Genomic DNA, 24,120 nt, shown 5'->3' on the forward strand with positions numbered 1-24,120 from the left:
TTTGCAGGTGAGGAAACTGAGGCCAAGATAGGGAAAGTGATTTATCCAAGGGCATACAGCTAGTTTCAGGCCAGGGATTTGAAGCTAGATCCTCAAGCAGTTCATCAGAGACTAGATATAGACCAACATCTCATACTACATACCACTATAAGATCAAAATGAGTACATGATGATTTAGACATAAAGGGTGATATCATAAACAAATTAAGGGAGCATGGAAAATTTTACCTATGAATAAAGGAAGAATTCGTGAATAAACAAAAGTTAGTGAGGATCACAGGAAGCAAAATAAATATCAATATCAAAAATAAAAATATGGTATATGGAAAGACTTGGACTTATAAAGGAAGATGACAAGTGGAAATGAGCATAATGTGGTCTTATGTATATGCATATATATGTGTATGTATATGTATATATATGTATGTGTATACATATATATATACATACCCATATATGTATGTATGTATATCTGTGCTTAATTGTAGCCTTCTTGGGGTAGGGGGAAGGAAGGGAGAAAAAAAGTAAAAAGTGCACAGGAGAGGACAAAAGAAAACATACAAGGAAGCAAAGAAAAGATGGACAGCTTTGAAAATAATGTGTAGTATTTATTATATAGGTTTTCTTGAAATGGAAATGTATTACTTTATATTGAATCCTCTCATGTTCTGGTGTGTACATGGCAATGGTTTTTTTTTGTATTTAAGTTTAAAATAGATTCAAATATAATGAAAAAAGATTTTAAAAAAGTAACTGGGGGGAAAATAAAATATTTTTAAAAAGCTAAAAAAAAAAAATGAAGGAGGTTATAGCTTTCACTAACTGCCACAGAAGTTCATGACATAAAATAGGTTAACAAGAACTCCTGGTACAGTGGGAAGGGATGTTGAAATCTAGAAAGGAACATTGGTGGAGTAAGGTTAAGATGGATAGGAACGAGGAAGGAGACAGCTGGGGTTGGGGAGGGACATTTGTTATTTAGCAGTTTGGGATTCAGTCCCATTAGGATGGGGAAAATAAGGAGTGGAAGTATGCTAATCATTGGGGAATAAGTTTAGTTAACAGGAATTTATTTATTGAGCACTTTGTGCCAGATACAGTGCACAACAAAGGAAGTCTTTAAAGAGCTCACATTCTAATGAATTCTAAACAGAATATCAGCAAATAATAATGGCGAAGGCAGATGGTTAGAAAGTTGTAGGTTTTTTGGAGCCCTGGTCTTCTAGGCCTTAACTACCCAATCTTTTAGCAAATGGTGTTTCTATTTCCTAAAGACATACAGAAGTTTGACCTCCCAGCAAGCATGAGCAGAGCCTGGCAGTGTTGTGTTCTGTGAGCATTCAGATGCCTACCACGTGAAAATTATGAATCCATGATGACTGGGTCTGCTACGAATTTATGTTACATAATCTCAACTGAGCCCCCACTACATTGAAGCTTTGCTCTTACAACTTCCTAACCAATTCACTATCCTGTTCATCAGAAAGCCTTTTCCAAACCTTTCATTCCAAACCTTTTTGGATCTTCTTCTAGATCATACCCACTAATCACTGGTGACTCCCAAAGATCTATCCCAGGCCTTCTCTTTTTTTAATTATATCCCTGTATTGATGATTGCCAGATCTATTTATCTAGCCCTAACCTTCATCCTGACTTAGAGTTACAGATCTCAAACTGGATTTCCCACACACAGCTTAAACTCAACATATACAAATTTGAATTCAGATTTCTTCAAAAATCCTTTCCCCTTCCTAACTTCTCTATTACCATGAAGGGCACCAGTACCATCCCCAGTCACCCAGGCTCTTAACCTATGTGTCACCTCAACCTCTCACTCTCTTTCATTGTTCATATCTATTCTTTTTAACCAAGTCCTATTTGACCTTTATACCATCTTTCCTCTATGCCCTTTTCTCTCTTCTTATATTACTGCCACTCTACTCTTTCCCTCAAGTCTCTCCCTACTCCAGTTCATCCTCTACTCAGCCCTCAAACTGAACTTCCTAAAACATAGGTCTGACTATGTCACATGCCCCACCTCCCATCCAATAAACTCCAGTAGCTGCGTATCACCTTCAGGACCAAACATAAAATCCTTAGCTTGGCCTTCAAAGCCCTGCATAACCTGCCCTCCTTCTACCTGTCCAGTTTTCTTATGCCTTACATTCTTTCTCCCCCCGTGTACTCTGCAATCTGGTAACACTGGCCTTTTTGCTATTCCTCCACTTCCCTACTCTGAGTATTCTCACTGGCTGTTCCCCATGCCTGGAATACTCTTTATCCTCTTCCCTACCTCTGACTTGCCTGGCTTCCTACGAATCTCAGCTGTTATTTCACCTTTTACAAGAAACTTTTCCTGATCCTCCTCAATTCTAATACCTTCTCTCTATAGATTATTTACAATTTACCCTGTTCATATTTGTACATAATTATTTGCTTGTTGTCTTCCCCATTAGACCATGAGCAACTTGATAGTAGGAAATGATTTTTGTTTTACTTGTTTGCTTCTGTTTTTTTACCTTTTTTCTTTGAATATTCCCTGTGCTTAGCACAGTGCCTGGCATGTACTAGGTATCAAATAAATGCTTGTTGACTGACAGCATAGAAGAAGGTTGTATTACTAAGTCTTGGACAGGTATTGAGAAGCCTGGCTTCAAGGCATGAATGAGCATGGTCTGACAGGTTGGGTCTGCACAGGGAATGTGTTGCTATGTCCATGTGTTCCAACCACCTAGGCTTTTCCTACTTGTTCATAAATGAGAGTGATATGATATTACACGCAATACCACCCAATTCTGAACTTTCTATAATGATAACTATTAACCTAATGTAACACCAGTCTCAATAGCCCCTCTGAAAGAAAGCTGAGATATGCAAATCTCCTGAGGAGCCATCTGATGTCTGGAATATGCCAGCTGTCATAGCTAAAAGAGATAGTATTGATGAGGATGGGATCAGGACCCAGAAAGGGAAAAACCCTGGATTTTGCCACTTGGCCAAATCTCTGGTGTTCATCTGAGGCTGTAATCCTACCAAATGGCCTTTCATTATTACCTATGCCCAATTCTGTTACCTAGCCTTCTATTACCTATTACCTCCAGATAGCTCCTGGCCACTTCCCACTCTTAATCCTATCTAGACTCCATTCTCCCTTGGCCAAATCCTAGGCATTCTGTTCACTTCAGCTTACTGGCCACTCCCATCTAGATCTTCCTTAGACCCCTCCTCCAGTCACCCCAAACTACTTGGCTATTCCTGGATCCCTCTCACAGTCTTCCTGTGTATAAGGTCGATCTTGTCTCCATGAAGGTGCTCAGATTCTTATAATCTAGACAATAGTTCAGTAATGTTCAGATACCTTAAGAGTTTGGCCAATATGGCCGATGTTCTAATAAACCTTGTCTTTGGCTGAAAGAAGGCTTGGGTCGAATTCTTTTGAGCAGGACCCGTATATTGTGATTTCGAGGTCCCAGAACCTCTAAACCTCAACAATATGAGGTAAGGAGAGATGGGATAAGAACTCAATCTATTATTTTACTAGTATAGAGAACTCCTAAATGAGGGAATGCTCTTTAGCAATGCAGATCAGCACCTTTTCTGCACCTTAGAGTCTTAATGAGTTTCCTAGGATGCTAAGAAGCTAAGTGACTTCCCCAGGATCATGCAACCAGTAGGGATTAGAAATACAACTTGAATTTAGGTTTTCCTGGCTCAGAAGCCACTTCTCAATTCACTATACAACACTATACAACATTCCCTTTAACAGAGAAACAAAAAGAAAGGACAAAAAGAATTTCTTCCTTGAGAGAAAGTGAATTAACGGACATCTTTGAGATTGAAGTAACATTTTGTGAGAACTGAGTTCAGTTTATCTTGTGGAGATGTCCTCAAGAGAATTCTTGAGAGACTGACTGTTGTCCTGAAAGACCTAATTGTCGGGGGTATGTATGTTTCCAGTGTTTGTGGAGGAGTCAGCAGTTGTAGATAATCATTAGAGGTGACTGGCTGGGATCTTTCTCACAGCATTTAAATATGTCTCTGTTTGACTTTTAATAAATTGTATAGTCAGCATCAGTGATACTTATTTAAGGGGTATGTGTGTGTGTGTGTGTGTGTGTGTGTGTGTATGAGAAGAGAGAGAGAGAGGGAGAGAGAGAGAGAGAGAGAGAGAGAGAGAGAGAGAGAGAGAGAGAGAGAAGAGAGAAAGGGAGGGGGAGGGAGGTGAAGGAAAAGAAGAGAAGAGAAAGGAAGAGAAGAGAAAACTTATGGGAAAAAAAGGTTTCTTCTTGATTTGTTTAGAAACCAGGATAAGAATTTCTGGAGTGATTGCAGAACTGAGAAACAAAAGACTTGGGTTTGAATCTTCCACTTTCTAGTTATGTAATTCTAAATAGGTCTTTCTACTCGCCTCACTGGCCCTATGGTTTTTTTTTTCTATTAGATGAGGGGATTGGATTAAGATAGAAAATTTTAATCTGTGGTCTATGAACTTTAAATATATATATTTGGTAATTATTTCAATATAATTGGTTTCCTTTGCAACACAAAGAACTTTGTTTTATGCATTTTAAAACATTAACTGTGTTTATTAGAGATTTTGCCAGACTGCCAAAGGGGTCCATCTCTCTCTGTCTCTGTCTTCCCTCCCAGGAGCTGTCCAGTATGCAAGGAAACTAGAAATACAAAGTATTGAACAGCTTGGAGGCAATGAGGGAGGGCAGTAAAGGGCAGAACAGGGGGGTGAGCCAGCCTTCTCCCCCTAGAGGAACCCTTCCTTCTCTCCCTCTCTCTTGTCAAAGTTTTGAGACACAGGAATTCCACGGGGGAAAAGAGGTCCCAGAGATCACAGTCTGTTTTTGGTCCTGGAAACAACTAAAAGATAAAGAGGAGAACGGAAGTGGGATCCTTAGAAATAAAGAAGGCCATATGGAATGATGAAAGGAATCCTGCCTTTGTAATCAGGAGACCTGGCTTCTGGGCCAGTGCTGGAAAGCGCTGGGCCTGGTGTCATAAAGACCTGAGTTTGGATTAGGCCTTAGATACTTACTGTGTGAGCCTGGGCAAGTCGTTTCACTTGGGTTTGCCTCAGTTTCTTCATCTGTAAAATGGGAGTAATAGCTTCTACCTTTCAGGGTTATTTCAGGGTTATTGTGAGGATCAAATCAAATCAAAGCACTTTACAAAATGCTTAGCATGATGCCTAGCACATAGTAGGCACTATATAAATATTTATTTCCTTCCCCCTTCCCAGCTCTAAATCCTATGATCACACAAGTTAGGAAACCATTATTATAGCCTTAATAACTCCTGACTACAACCATTTTCTATGTCAGATATGAATGAAGAAAGACTCTTTGGCATAACTACTCAAGAATGATACATCAAACCAAGCTCACTTCATAGTAAAGAGAGTGTCAAGAAAAAACAATCACTGGACATAGAGAAAAAGGACAGGGATTTGTATACCACATCAATAGCTTCTCCATTGTGTGACCTTAAGTAAGTCATATCACCCCATAGTGCCTCAGTTTTCTCATCAGATAAATGAAGATGATAATCCTAGCTCTGCTCATCTCAGCGAGTCTTTTTCAGGAAAAAAATAAATGAGAAAATAGGGGTATAAGGCACTTGACAAGTTAAGAGGTATGATACAAAAGTGAACTCATTCTGTTCTTCCTCAATGATAGAGTCAAGATTTGTGAAAAATGGATGGAAAACATCCACTGGAAAGAGCTGATGCCTGACAAATTGGAGGTAAGGGCTGAAAATGGAGGAGAAAAACAATTCAGTTCTCACCATGAAACAGAGGCTTTATTTGGACTAGTGAAAAGTGGTAGAAGGAGAGTTATCATATCCTGAGGGATGGAAATCACCACCCAGTGATGCACAGAGGAGAGCTCGAGGAGGAGTCTGGCTTCACAGGGGTGTTCTTCCATTGAGGTACCAGGAAGCCTGGCATGGAGTACTTAGTATTTTCTCTGCTATCTTTCATCCAGGAGGTGTGGAAATGGATGTGAGAGACAGGAGATGGTTGGAGATCTTGTTTCTGAAAGGACTGCAACTCCAGGAACAAAGGTGTTTCTCCGAGGGATTTCATCCCACCCAGGGCAAGTGAAAGGTAGAGAGGTATGGAGAAGCAGAGAGAGGGTGAGGAGCCCAAGCCTCCATAGGGATGCTCAAGCTCCTAGTTTCATGGTTCTGCTAGCATCTAGCCCTGCTACTTCCTCTTGACTGGGCATTGCTGCTGGCAGAGTGAAGGGCATGAGGGATATTTCTGTTGGCACTGCTGTGATGGGCATGGCTCAGGGCATCTAGGAGGGTATGGCTCTGGGCACCTAGGAGGGCGTGGTTCAAGACACCTAGGAGGGCATGGCTCTGTGCACTTAGGAAAGCATGTCTCTAGGCACCTCAGAGGGCATGGTTCAGGGCACCTAGGAGGGCTTGGCTCAGAGAACCTAGGAGGACATGGCTCAGGGCACCTAGGAGGACATGGCTCTGAGCACCAAGGAAGGCATGACTTTAAGGACCTAGGAGGACATAGTTTAAGGCATCTTGGAGGTCATGGCTCAGAGTACCTAGGGGGGCATTGCTCTAGGCACCTAAGAGGGCATGGTTCAGGGCACCTTGGAAGGCATGGCTTTGGACACTTGGGCTGGCAAGGCTGTAGCCAATTGGGAGGTAGCTGGCAAGGCTGTCTGCACTGCTGCTGATTCTGGTAGGACATCTTTCCTGGATCTCCGTGTATCTGAAAGAAACACAAGATACTATTTGCAGGCAAGAAATTCCAAGACTAGGAAGGTCTGAAACTTCCTAATGAGCTATGTCGTGATCTTAGAAGTTTCTTGGGCTAGATTTAGGGGTAACAAAATGACCAGTGGACTGGGAGCGAGAGAAGTTGACTCCTGGATGAAGAATTCTAGGTGAAACATTCATTCGCTCTATGACCTTATGCAAATCATTTAAACTCTCTGAGACTTTTTTCCCCCGTTTCTTGTTGTTGTTCAGTTGTTCCAATTTTGCCCAACTTATTCAGACCTCATTTTGGGTTTCTTGGCAAAGATGCTGGACTGGTTTGCTATTTCCTTCTCCAGCTCATTTTACAGAGGAGGAAATTGAGGCAAACAAGGTTAAGTGAATTGCCCGGTCTTTCTAACTCCAGGCCTGGTACTCTATCCATTGTGCCATCAAAGTGCTCCTTTTCCCATCTCTAAAATAGACCAAAGAAGAATATTCTATTCAAACACCTACTCTATTATATGAGGAAAGCTCTCTATAAACTGTAAAGGGATTTATCAATATGAGATGTTGCTATAATTCTTCCACTCATTCTTCCAACATCTCATCACAACAGAAAAGTGACCCTGGGGTCTCAGAACCTAAGAGAGTGGAGTATAAGCTCTACCAGGCCCTTTCTAACTGGAAAGGATTCTAATTCAGAACAGGCACTACATGATTTAAAGCTAAGTTAAAATTAGCTTGATCAATGGGCGATAAATTGTGGAGGCCATAGCAACCCATAAAAACCATGGTCCAAGACATGGAGAGGTTGGAGGGAGTCTTTAGATCAAGGATATTGTGGATATTTGAAAGATATTTTTTTATTATTATTGTCCTGATTACAAGTTTCCCCTAATTTCCACTTCAACTATTTATCTACTCAATGGTTTCTGAAGCTAATTCTCTCTTTCTTCAGTTCATTTTCCAGACACTTTAGAAACCCTGGGCCCATGATGGCAACATATACCACATAACAAGGGGTTATGGGACCCCTTCTGTTACTCTAAATATCTGGATGTCTATTTCCTCATCTACAAAATGAAGGTGTTAGACTAGGTATAAAGGAAAAAACAATGGTTTGGAAGTTAGAAGACATTAATCTGGGTAATCAATCAATAAATATTGAGTAAGCAATTACTATTTACCATTCATGGTGCAATTAAGTACTGAAGGTACAGAAAAAGGCAAAAATCATTACCCATGCCCTCAAGGAGCTCACATTCTAATGGGGGAGGCAACAGGCAAATAGGTTCTTGTAAGAAACATAGAAAGTTAATAGAAGGTAACCTTAGACTAAGGGAAAAGTTCCTCTGGGCCTGTGTCATAATCTGAAAAATAAATGGGCTGGAACAAGTGATCTAGAAAATTATTTCCAGATTTAACATTACAAATAAATGCTGATGAGCCATGGCTTTATAAATGATCTGTGAGTATGAGTAAAAGCTTGAAGGAAAAGGGCTAAAGTCATTGAAATTCTGAATAATCTTGTGATAAATCCACTTCGTTATTATTGCCACCATCATCACAACTATTGGGCCCTGATTAAAGCTTGGAGGGGAGATGTACCAGAAGCTATACAGAGACAATTGGATTCTTCTACAGAAGTATGGAGCAAGGAAGGTTCTAACATGTTGCACAGAATCCTTTAGTTCAAGGCCCTTCTTAAGACTTCTCTGGCTCTTTATCTCCCTGTACAAAGTGAACTCAAAGGCCACTCACATGAAAGTCAACCAAAACAGCCTGTCCCTAGGATGTCCTAACACCCTTCAAAAATCCCTTCCTGATTTCCATCACTCTGACAATTAAACACATGATCCTCACTTGATCACAAAGCTTAAAGGAATTTTAGAGATCATCTAATCATTTTTTTTTGGTGAGGCAATTGGGATTAAGTGACTTGCCCAGAGTCACACAGCTAGTGAGTGTTATGTGTCTGAGGTCACATTTGAACTCAGATCCTCCTGACTCCAGAGCAGGTGTTCTGTACCACCTAGCTGCCCCTTGAGATCATCTAATTTAATTCCTTTTCACAAGTGAGGAAACTGAGGTCCAATAGCTTATCAGAATTCATGGAGTTAGTAATCCTGAGTCAGGATTGAACCCAGGTCTTTTAACTCTGATTCCAGCTATGCATGCTGCCCCTATGCTAAACAACATAGAATTCCAATTTTAGAATGGATCTTAGAGGTTGAAAAGAAAATAAGGAGTTTGGACTACTCTGATGTCAGAGCTAAGAGAGACTTTAGAGACTGCAAGCGCATGAAAAATTGAAGCTGAGGAGAAAAGTGATTCAACCAAGGTCACCTAGCTTAGTAACAGATCTAAGATTTCTATTCAGGTCTCCTCATTTCTGACAATGGCATTTTAAACAGTACTGGTCATTTTAGTGGCAATTAAGAAAATTCAAAAATGATCATGATGAGATCTCAGGCGTTTAATATAAAATTATCAACATATGTTATTTCATAGCATAGTGCAATATGTAAGTAGAAAGGACCTTCAAATTCACCAATAGTCCAATACTCTTCTTTTGCAGAAAGAACTAACACCAAAGGAGGCCAAGAGACTAGAACCCAGAACCCAGGACTTCTGATTCTCAGTCCCGGGCTCTCTGTTCCATCAAACTGCCTCTTACTGACTTTTGGCCTCCAAAAGAAATCTCAGGCCTAAGATCAGTCCTGAAGAATCTCAGACTCACCAGATGCTGCAACACAGATGAGGAATCAGGTGGTCAGTGGATGGCTGTGGTGTCAGCAAGAGCCCCTTTATAGGGCTGAGGAGTCCTGCCCAGAGGAAGTGGGGACAGGCTTGGACTCTGAGATCACAATTATCTCCTCAACAAAATGTAATTTTCCTGCAATTCTAAAAATGGCTTGCCACACTCACCCTCATTTCCAGAACCTCCCTCTTTTGTAAGCCTCACTGGGGTAGCTGTCTACCTGTGAGCAATTCATCTAGGAGTCCCTGCCATGACTGAAGTCACATTCCTTTGTCACAGAATTGATTGAATCCAACACATTGCTTGTCCTAGCTAGTAGTACTGGACTACCTAAGGTTATTAGTGAATGACCTAGAAGTAAAAGATATTACAAAGTGATAGGAAAAGCAGTGCCCCGACATGGCAAGAGCTTAGTTTGGGAGGAGGGTGTCACAGAATCACAGACTACAATAATCCAAAACCATGCATGAAAAGGAGCCCCATGATGATGTATCCATCAAATGGTCTCTAACTTCTGCTTGAAGATCTCCAAGGCAGGGGAGAGCTCTTTTGGGAGAGCTCATTCTAATTTTGGATGGATTTAATTGTTACAGAGGTTCTCTTTACACCAAACCTGTAATTGCCTCCTTGCAACTTTCTTGTGTTGCTTCTGATTATGCCCACGGGGCCAAAGAGAACAAACCTAAACCCTCATCTCCACCATACTTCAGCTTCTGGATATCAGCTATAATGTCTCCCCTAAGTCTTCTCTTCTCCATGCTAAACTTGCCCAGATCTTCAAACCAGTCCTAAATCTCATAGACCCTAGGCCTTTCACCCTCCTGGTCACCCTTTTTTCTTCATTTTCCAGATTAGCAACAACATTCTTAAATCAAAATTAACCACCATATTCCAGATGAAGTCTGAGAAGGGCAGAGTGTGGTGGGATTATCACTTCCTGGAAGCTTTGACTCATATAGTCCAAGATTTCATTCATTCATTTTTTAAACTCTCATGTCTAATTCATATTGAGCTTGTAGCCCACCTAAGTACCCAGATCACTTTCAGAAATACCTGCTATTTGTTTATGTCACTACCATTTCATATATTTGAAGGTGATTTTTTTTTTTTTGGTAACCAAGTGCAAGATCTCATATTCATCCCTATCAAATTCCATGGCACCTAGGTTGTACAGTGGGTAGAGTGCTGGCCCTGGAGTCTGGAGGATCTGAGTTCAAAATCCAACTTCAGATACTTAATAACTGTGTGACCTTGGGCAGCCCTGTTTGCCTCTATCCCTCCTCTATAAAATGAGCTGGAGAAGGAAATGGCAAACCACTCCAGTATCTTTGCCAAGAAAAACCCAAATGGGGTCACAAAGAGTCTGATAAGACTGACAATGATGGAACAGAATAGGATCAACTTCCATGTATTAGATTCAGCCCAATAGTCTATCCCTAGGCTGTAGTGTGTCAAGATCCTTTTGGATCCTGACTCAGATGTCTATCATATCAGCTATCCTTCCTAACCTTGTGGCATCCATAAATCTGATGAGCACACCATCTTCATCTCATCCACACCTCTGAAAAAAAAATTGAAGTAGCCCAGGACCAAGTGCAGAGACCTGGGGTATTACTGTAATGGAGACCTCCTACCCCATTGACATCTAATCATCCATTCAATTAGTTCTTAATCTATTTGATTATATTCTCATCTAACTGATGTTCTGCCATCTTCTCTACAAGAAGAATATGAGATGCTTTATCAGAGCCATTGAGAAGATCAAGGGAAACTTTATCCTAAAATTCTTCTCATCTATTAGTTTCTTGGTCTTGTAAAAAAATATGGAAAATTTGTTAATCTAAGTGTGACTCAATCTGGATGAAGCCATGTTGGTTCACTGGAATTACAATTTCCCATTCCAGATGTTCATAAACCATCTCTTTCATGATCTGTTCTAGAATTACACCAGGAACCAAAGTCAAGCTTACTGGGTTTTAGTTTGCAGGCTTGATTCTTGTCCTTTGGGAAAAAAATTGGCATAAGATATTTATAGCAGCTCTCTTTATGGTGGCAAAGAATTAGAAACTGAGGGGATGCCCATCAGTTGGGGAATGGCAAAACAAGTTGTGGTACATGATTGTGATGGAATACTATTGTGCTGTAAAAAATGAAGAGCTGGGGGCAGCTAGGTGGCACAGTGGATAGAGCACCAGCCCTAGAGTCAGGAGAACCTGAGTTCAAACCCAGCCTCAGACACTTGACACTTAACTAGCTGTGTGACCCTGGGCAAGTCACTTAACCCCATTGTCTAGCAAAAGAAAAAAAAGAAAAAAGAAATGATGAGCTGGTTGATTTTAGAAAAACATGGAAAAACTTACATGAAATAATGAAGAGTGAAACAAGCAGAACCAAGAAAATATTGTATATAGTAACAGAAATATTGTTCAAAGAATAACTGTGAATGACTAAGTTATTCTGAGCATTGTAAATACTCAAATCGTTTAGAAGGGACCTGTAAAGGAAGATGCTATCCATCTCCAGAGAAAGTACTTTAAATAGAAGCATGCATTGTATGGCTGCATATGTGTGTATATATATACACACACACACACACATGCACACACACACATATATATGTATATGTGTGTGTGTATGTAAGTGTGTATATAGTGTGTGTATCTACATCTGTGTCAGATCATGATCTGTATGGTTTTATATAAATACGTGCATATATATTTATATGTATGTATATATATTGTGTGTGTGTGTGTGTGTATTTACATTTGTGTCAAATAGTGGTCTTCTTTAGTGTGGGATAAGAAGGGCAGGAGGGAGAGTGTTCAGAACTTAAAATATAACAAACAAAATCAAAAATTTTAAAATAGGGAGCAACATTTTCTCTTTTCCAGGATTGTGGTGTTGCACTGTTTTTTCACAGTCTCTCAATACCACTGGTGATGGCTCAGCAATCACATCTGTCATTTCCTTCAGGACCTAAGGATAATGTTCACTGAGGACAGGTAACTTGAACTCATCAAGGACAACTAGGCACTCTAATAACATGTCTTTCCTCATCTTGGGTATTGACTCCCTGTTAGCTACTTTTGTTCTGTCATATCTAGCGCAAAGGTCATTTTCCTTTGCAGAAGAAAAAACAAAAGTAATAAAATAGAATGTCAGTTGAGCTTCTTTACTTTCTCTCTGTTGTCAATTATCATCATCCCATCTACCTGAAGAAACTATTCTACCATTTCTTTGATCGTCCTTTTGCTTCAAATGTGAAATTAAGTCCATTTTTTGGTCCTTAGATTCCTTCGCCAGCCATAGCTCATTCTGAGCTTTAGCATTCCTGCACTATTTTTATATGATTGTACCTCATACTTATACACATCTTTTGTTATCTGGCTTTGCTTCCATATTCTAAAGAATTATTTTACAAAATTTAATAGGTTTGGTGAATTGCCTAGTCTCTTTAGATAAATCTTATCTTCCCTCCTGACTGAGACTTTTTCTCTCTATGCGTCTTTAGAATTTCTTTCTTTAGCATCTCTCCTGAACTTAGTTCCCCCAAAACATTTTATTTTATAAGAGCCTACACCAATTTTAACTCTGAAATTATTGAAATCTCCCTCCCACCAAATCCAGGGTCCATATCAGATTAAGACAAGACTTCCTATTCTTCTCTATGACAAACTCTAGGAAGGAGTGGGCACTTCCCTCCTTGCCTCCCAGCATTTCTACCTTAACAACCAGTTGCTCCTTGTCAGTGAGAATCAGATTCAGGATACCCAATATTAGTTCCTTCGCATTTGGAAGATAAAATTATCAGTCTGTAAATCATGAGGTTACTCGCTGATCTGTTTGTGGCAGGGAGAAAATTCAAGCAGATATACAGATAACTGAAGTCACCCCCACCCCCATCACTACTGTATCATGACTCTGTGTCTTTGATGGATGGTTCAATCAGTGGTTTTCTTCGAGTTTTCTCTTTAGTGGGTATCGGCAGTCTTGCAGACAGACTAGACTGTCCAGGGGAAAGGGAATCAGATTTTGTCTATTTGGCCCAGAATGGCAGAACAAATAGGAATGGGTGGAAGGGTCAAAGAGGCAAATTGAAGTGAGAAGCCAAGAACAATTTCCTAACAGAACTATCTGTGCAAATGGAATGGATTGCTCCAGAAAGTCATAGGTTCCTCCTCATTGGAGGTCTTCGAGAAGAGCATGTTGGAGTGGGTATCCCTTTTGATTTGCAGGTTGAACTTGATGATGACTGATGTCCATTTTGGCTCTAAAAATCTGTGACTTCATGAGTAAAGGGCAATATATTTATGGCTAGAAAGGACGTTAGAGGTCATCTAGCCCAGCACCTTCATTTTAGAGATCAAAATATCCAAAGACTTGAGAAATGAGTGACTTTCATCAAATCACACATGCTTAATTGATAGGGTCAGAATTTGAATCTACTTCTGTTGTCCAATTTATTGTCCTTTCCACTCTATGGCCTTGACCCTATTGTATCACCAGAACAAACTTAGTGTTGTCATGAATAAAATTCAGAGAGACAAAGTTTCCTGGTATTAAAAATCAGTTTATTAATTAAGCCAACCAATAATGGATAAATTGATAGTCAGTGGTCTCTCTCAGTAAAAAAAAAAAAAAGATGCGTAAGTATAAACAAATAAAGACATACCGGTATAAATCCAGATCTGTCTCCCTGATAGCAAATTACTGGGAACTCCCTCTGACAAGAATAAAGCAACCTCTGATTGGCGGCTATTAAAAGAGGAGGTGGGCTAAGAGCTCCCAATTCCTTCTCATCATTGTGGTGGTGGGCAGGGGTTGTGGTCAGGTGAAAAATGAGGCTTGGTCATGAGTTTTTGAGTCCCCTTTAGCAATCCGTCCACCTTGATCAGGTTCTTTCTGTTCTTACACAAATTCTAATGAAGGGACCTAGGTCATACTGGTAGCTCTTGGTAACCTCTTGGTAGAGAGAACTAGCTCAGTTTAGCTTTTGTGTATGGCACAAATGGAGAGTGCCAGACCAGGCGCAAGTAGGAGCTGGTATGTGAGCACATTCCTCAGCCAGTTTCTGGAAATGGTTTTTCTATGTGAGCTAATATGGAGAAGTGGGTATTTTAAATAGAGAAGGGTATATTACAAATTAATATTAACAAATTATGTGAAATTGAAATTAATTTTACTCAGTATACTTAACAATTCTCTCCCCCCAAATCAGACTGCCAAATCAGACTCACTAAGTTCTCTCTAAGTAGAAAGGTTCTCTATCTCTTTGGTGTTCTCATCCAACTATCTTCCTCTTCCTCCAATTCAGTCTCCACTAAAGGTCTCTGTGCCAAGGGACAGCTCATTCAGAACTTTGAGTGGGAGAATGACCAAATGAATCCTCTGCTAGAATATTCCATCTTGTTGATCCAGAAAATCTGCATGGAATAATGTCAGTTGGGTAATAATCACATGATGACAGATTTATAGCAGGAAGTGACCTTCAAGGTACATAAGCATGTGGAATTCAAGACATTACCATTTTTCATTAACTGCACTCTTGGGAAGGGTGGGAACACTAGATTACTCAAACATATCCCCACCCAGTGAAGCAGGGTCCCTTAGATTCCATAATTTTCATCACATCTGCTAGGGATCAAGGACTTGGTGACATCAGTATTTGCCATGATTTCTCCATGGACCTGAACCTTCAGGCTTCAGGAGCAAAAAGAACAGAATCTTGTCTCTACCTCATCCTGAATTTTTAGACTTTTGGTTCCTGTAAATTCCAAATGACCTTTGTAGTATGGGCAAAGATTGTCAAAGGCTTTCTCCTTTTTGCTCCTAGGATAAAGTGCAACTTCTTCAGCCTGGCTTTTAGTGTCTTCCAGTCTCAGGTCTTATTACTGCAGTACCTGCTTTGTCTATTCTAATCAAGCAGGCCTGCTGGCTGTGCTACTTACATTGTGTTTCCTCTCCTAGGCTTATACCTTGGTATAAGCGATCCCCAATGTTTGAAATACACTGCCTCCTAACCTCTGCCTCGTAGACTTCCTTGCCTCCTTTGAAGCACAGCTCCAGTGCCAACTGTTAAACACTCCTCTTTGCTTATATCTCCGATTATTAACTCTCTCACTCTTGAAATTACATAGTATTGAACAGCTGTCCCCCAGCCCGATATTCCAGCACAGAGGCTCCTGAGGCTTGGACCTCGACGATCAGTGGCGCCGCGACATCCAGTGGCTCCCAGATCGATCCTGGAGTGGGCAATGGATGAATGGCTGAGCCTCACTGTGCCTCAGGCCCAGGTCTAAGAGCTCCAAGAGAAGACTCTAGCCTGGGCCTAGTGTCAGTGCGTTGACTTTGTGCATTTCTAGGGCGGCCTAGAGGGCGCGAGCCAGCGCGCCGAGCTGCTGAGCCACCTGGCGCGGGGCTTCGGCATGGACCGCGCGCAGGTGACCGAGCAGAGCACGGGCTTGGGGCCCCCGGGGCCAGAGTCATGAGTACCCTCTCCTCCCACCCCGGGAGTCCAGCGCGCTCCTCCATTCGGATGACCCTCTCCCATACGCGCTCGTGCCACGCTGCCGCAGCCTTTTCCAGGACATCAGCAAGCATGGGGGCTGCGCGCAAATCTGCTCAAGACGCAGGCCCTGAAAAGGGCCGAGGAGCCCGGCGTGCGTCTGGAAAACTGATGCCACGGAGATTTTGATTTGCCCAAGCCCACACAGCTAGGTCGCAGCAAAGTCTGAACCTAACCTAGGAAATGAATGGAGTGCTGAAGAAAATGCTTTCAGATTGGTTTTCTACAGGATTTCAAAAACTGGACCGGGTTACCTTGTGAAGTGCTACGGGAAATCAGTGAACATGAGGGTGTGCATTCTGTGAAAAGTGGATGAGCATGAAGTTGAAGTGTTAGTTCATACCGAAGATGCTATTTTTTTTCTCTCCTCACTATTCAATACCCTGGGAACCACTGATAAGTTTTGCATGTGGCATTGGCCAATGAGATTTCCAAAACTACCCAGGCAACAGTGAAAAAGTTTTCTCCTCCTGAAGTAGAAGACCAAAACAAAATTATCCCTGCAATTATCTGTTCTATCAATTTCACCCAGCAAGGCTGGGTGAAACAAGATGTTAAGTCGGGAAGTTTCCTTATAAAATGAGTTAAGGGCAGAAGAGGGAATTTCCTCACCTTGAAATTTTTTTCAGTCTGTTACCTACACCTGGATTCACCAAATGGCATCTTGGAATACTAAACTCTCATTTAGGAGAAATGAACTCTTTACATATCTGAACATAATGAAATCTCAGATATCTTAGGTGGCCTCATTACTGAAACTTCAAAGATGCTTTTTAACTAGCAATGAATAGCTGAAATCTGAAAAGCTGGTCAAGGTGTTAAGAATCCCCTTTGATGAGACTCTGTGGTCGGTACTTATATGGAGAGAAGCATCATGGTTGTGCCCTCAACCCAGTGACAAACTTTTCATCTGCAGAATAAGGTAGCGATGTGGCAAATCAGTTGGTTGGCAGATTTGAACCTCAAAGGCATTACTTCATCCTGTGGGATGATGGTCAATTATCCATATTTCTTAGAAGAAACTGCTGTGAACTGTGTCGCATGACTGGAATATCAAATGCCAAGAATATCAAAGCTTCTGACCAGGTTCTAAATTTAGTTTCTCTATTTCAGAAACTTAGCAAGCTTTAAACAGACACTTTTTGAACTGGAAGTCTTTTTTTTTTCCAAATCAGGAAGTAATTATAGAGTTTTCTATCACAAAAAACTCCTTTGTAATGAAACAAATTGAATTGTATTATCTTTCAAACAATGGATTTATAAGGACAGATTCTGTGTCCTAATTGACAATAATTTTATTACATTGCCCTAGCAAATGAATGATATTTACAGTCAGCTGTCAGTCTGATAAATGTCAGAAAAACTTCACAAGCTTATAGAAGGAAGAAAGAAATTCAACCTGTGTATTTGACCAAAGAAATTATTAGTCATCATTAACAGTATGGAATAGCCGTTACCCCTTTATTCCTTCTCATGATCTTGTATGAACATAATCCTCAAAAACATGTAAAAAATTTTAACATACATTTTCAGGTTTGGATGGATAGGCATCATGACAGGCCAAAACAAGGGTCTGGCTAATGACACATTTTTCTTTCCAATGTATATGTAAATTCACATCATGTAGAATTGTGTTCACTAAGCCTATTGGGGAAAAAAAATAACTGTACATGTGAATCCTTTTTTTAAAAATGTCATTCTTTTCCACTCACAAAGTGTTAGTATTGGTTAAAGGACTGGATGCAGAAACACTATATTTTACTGGCTGAATTTGCTAGCTTGAATGCAAAAATGGAAATATTTAAGTGCAGTAAGTTCAATCATTTAACACGAACAAAAATGAACAGAATTGCTATTGTGGTATAAGTTTATCATTTTAAAGGATAAAGATTTTGTAAGAGAGTATGTGATCTCATGAACTCATTGGCAAGCATTCACAAGGTGGTGAGAAGAAGCGATATAAAGATGCTGTCAAAGTCTCTCAACTTTGAAACTGATTGTGTGACATGGGAGACAATGGTACAGTACTGGCATGGCTTGCCCACATCAGAGAAGGCACTGTGTTCTATGAGCAAAGCAGAATTGAAATAGCTCAAAAGAAAAATGAGACATGAAAATTTAGAGAATCCACCCCAAATGTTAACATGGACTATTTGTGCCTGACCCGTGGTAGAACATTGCGAGCTCCTGTTGGTCTGATCAGCCACAGTTGGACACACTGTAACTTGATTCCAATATGGTGATGTCATTTTGGTCCTCTTCAAGAAAGAAGAACAACCAACAAGTAAATAGCAAGTTTGTTCATTAAAGCATTAAATACTAAAACCAAAGAATTACTTTGTATTTAGTTTACTTATTTGTATATGTTTCATATTCTTCAAGTGTAGTGAAAATTCCTTGAAGGCAAAGAATATTTAGGTTTTGTCTTTGTAACCCCATTACTTGGCAGAGACACTGGCACCTGGTACATGAAAATGCTTAGCAAGAGACATGAGTTTTATATTATTATATTAATAACTTATTAATATAATTAATATAATAATGATTAATGTTAATAATTATTAATTTGTGGTCCATCTTTTCCCTCATTTTTGTTATGATCCGACTCTTGAAAAGGTCAGTCAATTCTCTGAAGGATGTGGCTGACTGATGAGATTGCTCCTAGCCCCCAAGGCACAAGCTTATTAACTAGGTTGAGAGGTACTCCATCCAACTGGGAAACTGAACTTCTGTTTAGAGTATAACAGAATCCAGTCAGGGTGAGACTTTGCCTGGGGGAGGAATCGCCTGTCTTAATTCCCTTTATTAGAGCTTAGGGTGACCCAACTCATGAAGGAGAAAACTAGCCAGAGAGGTCCCGATGGAAATGACTTCTGCCCAGATGCCTTGAGGCTGCTGAGAAGTAGGAGCTGAAGACTTTTAGTCCATCTCCACATTAAATATCCACCAATTGGGGTTGAGTTTCACTTGATAGGGGGGTTCCTTTTCAAAAAGTACATATCTTATTTAAGGCATTTCAGAATCTCCTTTGGCATCTTTGGTTACTGAAACCACTGACCATTAATTTATTGATTATAGGGTAGCCTAATTAATAAATTGATTACTAATTACCTAGAAACTGTCTCTTAAGATTTTTCATTCATCACATTAGTAAATGTTCGCTAAAATGAATGGATTTGGCATTAATGGAAATACGGTGTACATAGTGTGGAATATATGGATGTTACTTCTGCGTATCACTCAATGAGAGGTTGGAGTCAGAGAAACAGTTTTTCTACAAAAAGTCTGGTAGACCGGAATGCAGTCTGAGGGCTAGATGGGAAGGTGAACAAAAGCATTATATTAGAATAAGAAAACACCCTTGGTGGTGAATAGACTAACAGGCCAAAACCAGTTCTGAGGTTAGGTATAGATTAACATCAAAAAAGATATTCCCAAATAAGAACTGACCAGGTCACCAAATTATAGGAAGTGGGAGATATAATTAGGGGCAGAGACTCACATGGAGAAATTAGGTGCTTAGGATAGGCTGTGACCTCTATAGTACCCAGCAAATGGTGAAACGGGGGAAGGAAATTCAAATGGGGAATAGGGGGAAAAAAAAGGTGTGCATTTGTCCATACAAGTGCTCCCACATGCATGCTCTCACACATTCGGGATGCCTGGCCTTCCCAGGTCATTAATAAAGCTTCTTCCTGATTCAACAATGGCTTCTTGGAATTTGTGATATTGATATAGATAACACACAGCAAGAAAGATACTAACCTATCTCTACGCTGGTCAGACTTGACCAGGGGTCAGACTACCTCTGAAGTATAGTGTCCGGTTCTGGGCACGATATTTTTAGAAAGACGTTGATAAGATGAAACACATTCAGATGAAGGCAAACATGATTCCAAAGCATCTTCTGTGAGGAATGGTTGAAAAAAAATAGGGATATTTCCCCTGGAAAAGTAAAAGAGGCTTCAAATCTTTCAGGGAGTGTTTTGTATAACAGGTATTCAATTACTTCCTGAGCCTTCAGAAGTCAGAACCATGAAAAATGAATGAGACATTTAGAAAGAAAGATTTCAACTCAATGACCAATGCCCCTCCCCCACTATGCCAATAGCTAGAGCTATTTATCAATATGAAAGGCTGCTCCATGAGTTACTCATCAAACATTTGGAAGTGCCTATTATGTGCCAGGCACAGGCGAGCTCTGGGGATTCAAATAAAGGAAAAAGATAGTCTGTGACCTCAGGGAGCTCACAGTCTAATGGGAGAAGACATCATGCAGAGAATTTTGAATCAATGAGATATAAGCTATATATATAAGCTGCAGATAATAAACAGAAGAAAGGCACAAGCATTAAGAAGGACAATTAGTTTTCTTAACCTAGAGGTGCTCATGTAAAGCTTATATGTCCACTTATTTGAGGTTTCTATGGAATAGATGTGATCTTAGGTGGGACCTTGGAATAGATGGCCTCAAAGCCCTTCCAAGACAATAAGAGTAAAAAATAATGCTGCATGTACTTCTTATATGCAATATAGGCTCATCACCAGCTTTGCAGCAAGGTAACAAATTCTGTCAAAAGCAGCTGTCAAAGTCCATCAACTAAGGTATAGATTGCTTGCAAACTTGAGGAAAGGAGTGGCTGCACCAACAAAATTAGAGATTCCTGAAGTATTGAAGCATGTGCCAGTTACTATTATAGATGCTGGAAGAGAAACAATGTTTTAAAAGGAACAATCTCTACCTTTATGAATCTGACAATGAGCAGATGTTTATACCAATAAGGCCAATATGGAATAGAAAATGCTGCAGGAAAAAGGAAGGTAGTTAAGAACAAAATGCTCTAAGAGATCTTAGGCAAGAAATAATACCAGCTGGAGGATCAGTGAAGGGAGGGTGGGGAGAGGAAGTAATATTTGAGCCAGGTCTTGAAGCAAGGAAAGGATTTCAAGATCAGTAGGTGGGACCATTCCATGCATCTCAGATGGTGTGAGCAATGAATGGAAGGGAGAAATGACAAGACAAGTATGGGAAAGCTTACATAGTCCAATTCGTCAGGAAAGTGCATACTTGAAAGGAAATTGTGTGAAATGAGGGTGGAAAAAGATATTGCAGCCCTGACCATATTGAGCTTTGAAATACTAGGAATGGGGACCTAATGAAGATTTTTGATAAAAGAAAGGATGAGATCAGAACTGTACTTAAGAATGATTCATCTGGCAATGACACCAAAGAGGGGCTTGGAGTAAAACAAGGCTAGAGACTAAGAGTGTAGTAAGATTAGTTAGAAAGTCCTGCTGTGATCCAGGAAAGATGTGGTGAAGGCCTAAAATTGAAGAGGGAGTGGAGTGGCAGGAAGAATACATTGGAGGGGATGGATTCAGGAGCTATAAAAAGATTAGGGAATGAAACAATGAATCATTGAATCAAAGAAAAGTATTTAGCAAATTATTACTAAATGTAATATATGTAAATGTATGTAAGTGTAAATGTATGCTAGGCTCTAGTGGCACAAACATAAGACCAAAATAGCCCTTAGGCAAAACACATACAGGGGAGTGGTGGTCATAGAAGGGAATTATGCTCTAGGAAGTCACCAAGAAGAGGAATGGAATATTAGGGCTATCTGTTTACAAGCTCTATCTAAAGACAGTAGTAGTCCTGATTAGATTTTAGTTCTCAGAGCAAAACAGAAATCAGTCAAGAGGGAAGGTCACGGGGCAGTGACAGGAAGGTCCCAAGAAGTGCTCAGCTAAGAGATTTGGCTTGTCACAATTTGGGTTTCTAGGTTTGGAGGATTTTCCAACAGCAAGAGCTATTTGTGCTGTTGTAGAGTAGAATGGACAGAACTTTGCAAAGACCCAAGCAATCGTAGAATACAAGCTCTTTGAGTAAAAGGATTGTTCCATTTTTATCTTTTTATCTCTCCCGCCTAGAGAAGAACCTTGTTTATACTCAGCCTTTGTTAAAGCAGGTTATATGTCAAAACTATTGGATGTTAGCGTCTTATGACAGGGACAACTAGGTGGCACCACAGTGCACAGAGCGCTGGGCCTGGAGTCAGTTCAAATCTGGCCTCCGACACTAGCTGTGTGACCCTGTGCAAGTCACTTAACCCTCTTTGCCTCAGTTCCGCATCTGTTAAATGATCTGGAGAAGGAAATGGCAAGCCCCTCAAGTATCTTTGCCAAGAAAACCCCAAATAGTATCATAAAGAGTTGGACATGACTGAAAAGGACTCAACAATAAAATCTTATGACAGATTAAATTTTCCCGGGAGGGCACTTCACACAGATTAATTACCATAGCCTTATATCATGTCCAAACCTGTTTCCTTAACAACATTTTCTTTGCTATCTAGGACTTGATCTGTAGAGATAAGGAGCACACATTGTATGACAATGTTACCCAATGGTGTTGGCTTCATTGGAGTTAGAATAGGTCTGAAAGATAATTGAGGCCAAGACCATCATATTATAGATGAGGAAATCAAAGTCAAGAGAGGTTAAGCAATTCCCCTAGTATCACAGAGAGAGAGTTAGTAGGCAAGGTTTGATAGGTCCTCTAACTTCAAATCTAGTACTCTTTCCTTTTTTTCCCTCGGTGATTTTTCAACTATTAGAACCCAGATTTCCTGATTCCTATTTTAGTGGGATTCCCCCCCCACACCTGCAAAGACAACCATTGATATTGCTTGTTAACTCTAAGGATATGATTGAAAAGCTAAAACTTCAGAGACTGGATTTCCTCCCAGGTATTATGAAAGCAAGTTGTATAGCTTCTTTCTGGTGAATAGTAGTTCTTCGTTATGATCTTAAAGCTCAATCAGCCACGTTTTCTCAAATGTGAATAACTGAGGATGATATGCTTTTCCATATGTTTCTGCTATTAGTTTAAAAATAATCTCTTCATTAAGATAACAATCATAACTAATAAGCATGAATAAAGCCCTTTCTCATTCTAAGCCACCAGGATTCTCAGGATTATTTTGGATCATAATGTCCAATACAAAAAAAAAACCATCCTGTTAGCAAAAATAATACCATGAGGATTATCCTGCAAATAAAATAGCAGATAGCTTCTATGTATGGCCTTTAGTTATGGTAATGGCAGAGATTGATAGGTAAAGTTATCCAGAATTGAAGTCTCCAGTCCCTTAATATTCTTGGTTATCTGTTTTGTCATTCATCCATTAAATCAATCAATCATTAATTCATTCAAAAACATATTTTGATTGTCTACTATGTTCATGGCTCAGTATTGATTCCTGCTGGGTAAACAGGAAAAGATCAGAGATAATTCTGGACCTCTAAGAACTAGAACTTTATAATGCCTTTACCTACAAAATTTGTTTTGCTTTACCTTAAAACTGGTAATTTCAGGAACGGGGAGATTTAGAGTGTTTTCAGGTTATCAATTTGTATGTTGAAGGTCCTTAGTATGAGGACAGGAGTGGGGAAGAGGGAAAGGCTGTGAGCCACATTGAACTCTGTGAGTAAAGAAGAGAAGTATCATAAAGGCTGATAGACAACAGTTATCAGAATTTTAATTAGATGGTAGATATAGGCTGAGTGAACTTCAAAGAGAGACAAAACTTTAAGGACCACAGAAATTCCATGGGAGAAAGAGATTTGTGGAGTTCTCAATCCCTTTTTGGTGCTGGTAACAATTAGAAGATAGAGAAGAATTCTTAGGTGTGAAGAAGACTACATGGACTGGTGAAAAGAGAATTGTAATTATAATTAGAAGACCTGGCTTTCATTCCCAGCTATACCATTTGTCAGCTCTGTGACTTTGGACAAGTCACTTAGCCTTTCTGGGCTTCAATTTAATTATCTGAAAAATGAAGAGGTTGGACTAAATGTTGCCTTCCAGGTCTACATCTTGTGATTGCAAAATTTTGGAAACGATCACTGTGACCTCAGCAGCTCTTGCCTATGACCCATTTCCATGCTTGACATGAATAAAGGAACCGTCTTTGATGTAGCTGTCCCAGACAAGTCTCAAACCGATCTCAATTTATGGTAAACCACTGCCCCAGATCACACCACTTGGGGAGCA

The 24,120-nt window shown here is 40.0% G+C and overlaps 2 pseudogenes; both read left to right on the forward strand.

Moving 5' to 3' along the window:
- The first annotated feature begins 6,609 nt into the window (after positions 1–6,609).
- On the forward strand, positions 6,610–16,377 carry LOC110211861 (malonyl-CoA decarboxylase, mitochondrial-like; annotated as a pseudogene).
- Positions 16,378–16,379: 2 nt separating this feature from the next.
- Positions 16,380–17,192, forward strand: LOC144454119 (malonyl-CoA decarboxylase, mitochondrial pseudogene; annotated as a pseudogene).
- Positions 17,193–24,120: the final 6,928 nt, after the last annotated feature.

Source organism: Phascolarctos cinereus, unplaced genomic scaffold, assembly GCF_003287225.1.
Source record: "Phascolarctos cinereus isolate Bilbo 61053 unplaced genomic scaffold, phaCin_HiC Scaffold_5;HRSCAF=322, whole genome shotgun sequence".
Classification (NCBI taxonomy): Eukaryota; Metazoa; Chordata; class Mammalia; order Diprotodontia; family Phascolarctidae; genus Phascolarctos; species Phascolarctos cinereus.